We start from the raw sequence: 6,308 nt of genomic DNA, 5'->3' as shown, positions 1-6,308 counted from the left end.
TTGTTTTTTTTTTTTTTTTTTTTTTTTTAAGATACTCAGTATTTACTACTGCCTTTGGGAAATACATTGACTTTTTTTTTTTAATGTTATTTTATTTATTTATTTATTTATTTTTGGCTGTGTTGGGTCTTCGTTGCTGTGCGCTGGCTTTCCCTAGTTGCGGCTAGCGGGGGCTACTCTTTCTTGTGGTGCACAGGCTTCTCATTACGGTGGCTTCTCTTGTGGAGCATGGGCTCTAGGCATGCAGGCTTCAGTAGTTGTGGCACGTGGGCTCAGTAGTTGTGGCACATGGCTCAGTATTTGTGGCACACGGGCTCTAGAGCGCAGGCTCAGTAGTTGTGGCACACGGGCTTAGTTGCTCCGTGGCATGTGGGATCTTCCCGGACCAGGGCTCGAACCCATGTCCCCTGTGTTGGCCGGCAGATTCTTAACCACTGTGCCACCAGGGAAGTCCTGCTCAGGGATTCTTAAGATTGCCTGTCTGCTGGTGTGTGGGGCTGTGTCCCTTCCAGTTAGTTGCTTGGCCTTCATTGTCCCAGTACTGGTGCCTCCAGGCTGGTGGGTAGTGGCAGGGCTGGGTGTTGAGACTAATAAGCTAGAGGGAGGATTCCAAAATGGCGCTTGCCAGCACCGTTGTCTTTGTGGTAGAACAGGCTCCCCAAAATGGCTGACCCCAGTGTCTGTGTCTCCAGGGTGAACTCCAGCTGCCTCCTGCGTCTGCAGGAGGCTCTCCAAGATCAGCAGGTGGATCTGACCCAGGCTCCTTTCAAATTACTGCTTCTTCCATGGGTCCTGGAGTGTGTGAGATTTTGTGTGCCCCCTTTGAGAGTGGAGTTTCTATTTCCCTCAGCCCTCTGGGTCCCTCAGAAGTAAAGCCTGCTGGCCTTCAAGGCCAAATACTCTGGGGGTTTTTGCAGGACCTCTGGGCTGGTAAGCCCAACCTGGGGCTTGAACCTCTCACTCCTTTGGGAGAACCTCTGCAACTGTACCTATTCTCTCGTGTGTAGGTCACCCACCCAGGGGTAAGGGTCTTGACTGTATCGCAGCTCTGGCCCTTCTACCTGTCTCACAGTTCCTTCTTTATATCTTTAGTTGTAGAAGAGCTTTTCTAGTAGGTTTCAGCCTTTTCATCGATAGTGGTTACTACTTACAGAGTTATGATTTGGGTGTGCCCTTGAGAAGAGGTGAACTCAGGGTCTTTCTACTCCTCGTTGGGAACTCTCTCCCATCTGATGGTACCCCACAGGTCTTGAGGATAAGTAAGCTCTCAATCTTGAGTGGTGTATGGACTTGATGATTATTTGTTTTCTTATAAAGGACTCTTGTTCTCCTTAGTTGATTGTAAACAAGTCATTGGCTTACACCTAGGCATACAGCATTTTTCCTGATGTATTTATAACACTTTTGGGTTTTTCATTAAGTCTGTGATCTATATTTTGTGCGATGAAATGAACACTAAAAGTTATCATAATTAGAATGGCCTTTGTTAAAAGTGGAGGGGCACTACAGCAATTTCTTTGTTTTGTTTTTTGGAGGATTAAAATTCTATAACAGATTGAAAGTCTGAAAGAGGTGAAAGTCTTGGAAGGAGAGTTGAAACAAAAATGAGAAAAAGACCAAACATGACACTGCTAACTAGTTAATGCGAACATTAGTATTATTGACACCTGATTCCATTCCTCACTTATTTTTTTCTTTTAACCAAGCAGGCACCATTGCCATCGTGGGCTCTTTGGAGGTTTTTAGAGTCAGATTGAGAGGGAAGCACTTGTGCCAGGTTATAGCATATCTCAGATTGCTTTTTAGGAACTCGGTTCATGTAAAGCCGAAGGCACCCCTTTCCAGAGCAGACAAAGGGTTTAATTAAAGCTGCAGTTTGTTATTGCCTAGGTTAAGAGGCAGGAAGGGCAGGTGACATTCTATCCTCAGCCCCACCTTGCTGCCTCTTTTTTTACTGCCATAGTCTTTGAACAAATATCTGAGCACCTGTGGTATATACCAGGCTTGGGGCTATGTGTAAGGGCTATTAGGACGAATAATAAAGCCTGTAACCTCTAAGAGCTTACAGTATGGTTGATGAACCGGACCAGGTGATTACACCATGAGCTGCTTTTATATACCTTCATTTGCAAATATTTACTGAATCTAGTGTCCTGCTCTAGCTACTAGGGAATAGCAGTAAACACCCTCCTCCCTCACCAAAAAAAAGTCCCTGTTCTCATGGAGCTTTATCCTAGTGGGATGAGACTTAAATGAATATATACAGGGCTGGCTACATAATTCGTGATAAAAAGAATGAAAAAGGCTTTTTCCTTCCTTCTGTGGTCTCTCTTTCAACCTGTGGTAGTGTTTATTTGCTACTTAATGTCACACTCCCTTGGGCATAGGGATGTTTGACCGGTGAGTGCAGAGACCCTCACATATACCTGAGGCCCTGCACCATGACTCAGACTCGCACCATGCCTGTGCCCAGCCCCCCGCCAGCAGTGGAGGGTGGCAAGGGTTGCTGAGTGGGACCAGGGATGCTGGCAGCTGTTAACTCACCCTGGGAGAAGGCAAAGAGGTGGTGTTAAGGGGGATCGCCAAGGCTTGCTAAAAGAGGGCAAGAGAGCATGAGTCGTCCAGGAAAGAACAAATAGTTCAATATCGCGAGGCCAGACAACACTCAAGGAGTTTACATCCCAGATGGAAAGATTTAAAAAGCATCAGTACCTATAATACAGAGCAATTTAAGAGAAGAGCCATAAAAAAAGTGTCAATAAAGCATGATGGAAAATCCAAGTTATCACATAATTGACGGGGACAACCTGCTTTATGCATATTGTCCCAGCATAATTGTAAAGAGCAGTCTTTCTTTCTTTCTCAGGAGCGTCCCAGTTTGGATGAGAAATTATATTCTCACGCTGCACCGGTGTTTCTCAGCCTTTTTCCCCATTATCGTCCCCCTAAGGAGCTTTTTTAGACATCTTTTCCCTAATCACCCCTTGCCCCTTGCCCCCAGCCCATGACGCTTTAATGCCGGAGGTATACTTGATATCTGTTTATGTGCTACAGCCTTTTGGAGGCCCATAAACCATTGTACCACAAACCATCCAAGATTTTTTCATCCCCCAGGAACCAGTTTTGATATTACCCCCATTGAGACTGATGCTCTGCACAAATGACATAGTAGTAGTGTCATTTCTAACTCAGGAGATGTGACTGAGAGGTCAATAATGTTTACTATTTCTTCCTTGAAATTTTCTCCTCTTGGTTTTGCATTCTCCTACTTGTTTTTCTACCCTGTAGACTTTTCTCTGTCTCTTTCAAATGATGTTACTTTCTTTTCCTACTTCCTTAATAAAGAAGGTTCTCCTATAGGTCCTGCTTTTCAGAATTTCAAGGAAGGAGCATGAGAAGATTGTCTTCAGTTTGGGGTGCATTCCTGAAAATTCAGGGGAAACACAGGTCGTAGAACATGTCTCTTCTCCTTTCTGGTGGTCATTCTGAGTTTGATATTCCAAGACTGGGGTGCACACCAGAAATCTCAGAGAATGGTAAAATTGGCTCAGTGACATTTGGGATACTGTTGCAACTGCACTGATCAGCCCTCTCTATGTGCGCTTAGCACTCATCATTCCCAAGAGAAGATCCAGTGGGGTCAATGTATCACTGACCAGCGCCATTTTGGACACATCAGAGGCAAGTGGCCTGCCTTATGTTCATCCTACACATTAGCCTTTGGCTTGAGCACCTAGCCCTGGTCTAGACAGGCATGGCCCAGCTGGCAGAGAGTTCATTGGATGGATGTGGCAAGAACCACAGCTCTAAGCAGAAAGAATGCTGGGGGTTTAGAAACTCAGAAAGCAGCCAAGGGCCTGGGAGGCACCTGGAGCTTCAGAACATCCTCTCCAGTGAAGTTCTGTCATCAGGTCTTGTCTCTCCTGTGTTCTCTCGAGATTTCCACAAACTTCCATTCTCTTGGGCAAAAAAAGATGGGTTTGTAAAGATGTTGAAATGCCCAGACTGAGAAGGGCACACATCTTTAGTGGCTTTTCCTCCCTCCTGTCTCATCCTCGCTGTTTCCTCACTCCCACATAAACTATAGGCATTCATCAGAGATATTGCAATAAAGTATGATATTGCAATAAAGTCACACGAATTTTTTGGTTTCCCAGTGCCTATAAAAGTTATGCTTACCCCATACTGTAGCCTATTAAGTGTACAATAGAATTACATCTAAAAATGTACATGATTTTAAAGTACTTTATTGCTAAAAAATGCTAACTGTCATCTGAGCCTTCAGCAAGTTGTAATCTTGTTGCAAGGCAGAGGGTCTTGCCTCCATGTTGGTGGCTGCTGACTGATCAGGGTGGTGGCCACTGAAGGCTGGGGCTGCTGTGGCTATTTCTTAAAATAAGACAGCGAAGTCTGCCGCATCGACTCTTTCTTTCATGGACGATTTCTCTGAAGCATGTGGTGCTGTTTGAAAGCATTTTACCCACGTAGAACTTCTCTCAAAATTGGAGTCAGTCCTCTCACACCCTGCTGCTGCTTTATCAACTGAGTTTATGTAATATCCCAAATCCTTTGTTGTCATTTGAACGGTCTCCACAGCATCTTCACCAGGAGAAGATTCCATCTCAAGAAACCACTTTCTTTGCTCATCCATAAGAAGGAACTACTCATTTGTTCAAATTTTATCATGAGATTGCAGCAATTTGGCCACATCTTCAGGTTCCACATCAAACTCTAGTTCTCTTGCTATTTCCACCACATCTGTAGTTACTTCCTCCGTTGAAGTCTTGAACCCCTCAAAGTCATACAAGAGAGTTGGCATCAACCTCTCTCAAACTCCTGTTAATGTTGATATTTTGACCTCTTCCCATAAACCACAAATGCTCTTAGTGGCATCTAGAATGGCAAATCCTTTCCAGAAGGTTTTCAATTGAATTTGCCCAGATACATCAGAGCAATCACTACCTATGGCAACTAGAGCCTTACAAAATGTATTTCTTAATAAGACTTAAAAGTAGAAATTACTCCGTGATCCATGGGCTGCAGAATGGATGTTGGGTTAACAGGCATAAAAACATTAATCTCATTTTACATCTCCATCAGAGTTCTTGAGTGACCAGGTGCATTGTCAATGAGCAGTAATATCTTGAAAAGAATCTATTTTCTGGGCTTCCCTGGTGGCGCAGTGGTTGAGAGTCCGCCTGCCAATGCAGGGGACACCGGTTTATGCCCCGGTCCGGGAAGATCCCACATGCCGCAGAGCAGCTGGGCCCGTGAGCCATGGCCGCTGAGCCTGCGCGTCTGGAGCCTGTGGCCTGCAGTGTAAAAAAAAAAAAAAAAAAGAATCTATTTTCTGAGCAGTAGGTCTCAACAGTGGCTTTAAAATATTCAGTAAACCATGTTGCAAGCAGATGTGCTGTTATCCAGGCTTTGTTGTTCCATTTATACAGCAAAGTCAGAGTAGATTGAGCATAATTTTAAAGGGCCCTAGGATTTTCAGAATGTTAAATGAGCGTTGGCTTCGACTTAAAGTCACCAGCTGCATTAGCCCCAATAAGAGAGTCAGCCTGTCCTTTGAAGTTTTGAAGCCAGGCATTGACTTCTCCTCTCTAGCTATGAAAGTCCTAGATGGTATCTTCCAATAGAAGGCTGTTGTGTCTACATTAAATATCTATTTGTTTAGTGAAGCCACCTTCATTAATTATCTTAGTTAGATCTTCTGGATAACTTGCTGAAACTCCTACATCAGCACTTGCTGCTTCACCTTGCACTTTTATGGAGACTTCTTTCCTGAAACCTCATGAACCAACCTCTGCTGGCTTCAAACTTTTCTTCTGAAGCTTCCTCACCTCTCTCAGCCTTCACAGAATTGAAGAGAGTGAGGGCCTTCTCTGGATTAGGCTTTGGCTTCAGGGAATGTTATGGGTGCTTTGATCTTCTATCCAGACCACTCAGACTTCCTCCATATCAGCAATAAGGCTGTTTCGCTTTCTTATCATTCATGTGTTCACTGGAATAGCACTTTTAATTTCCTTCAAGAACTTTCCTTTGCATTTACAACTTGGCTATTCAGTGAAAGAGCTTAGCTTTCACCCTGTCTCTGCTCTCGACATGCCTTCCTCACTAAGCTTAATCATTTCTAGCTTTTGATTTAAAGTGAGAGATGTGTGACTCTTCCTTTCACTTGAACACTTAGAAGCCATTGTAGGGTTATTAACTGGCCTAGCTTCAACATTGTTTTATCTGAGGGAATAGGGAGCCCCAAGGGGAGGTAGAGAGACTGGGAAGTGGCCGGATGGTCGGTGGAGCAG

The sequence above is a fragment of the Neophocaena asiaeorientalis genome, unplaced genomic scaffold (assembly GCF_003031525.2).
Source record: "Neophocaena asiaeorientalis asiaeorientalis breed wild unplaced genomic scaffold, Neophocaena_asiaeorientalis_V1.1 scaffold238, whole genome shotgun sequence".
Classification (NCBI taxonomy): domain Eukaryota; kingdom Metazoa; phylum Chordata; class Mammalia; order Artiodactyla; family Phocoenidae; genus Neophocaena; species Neophocaena asiaeorientalis.
Note: the sequence above shows the minus strand (reverse complement) of the source record.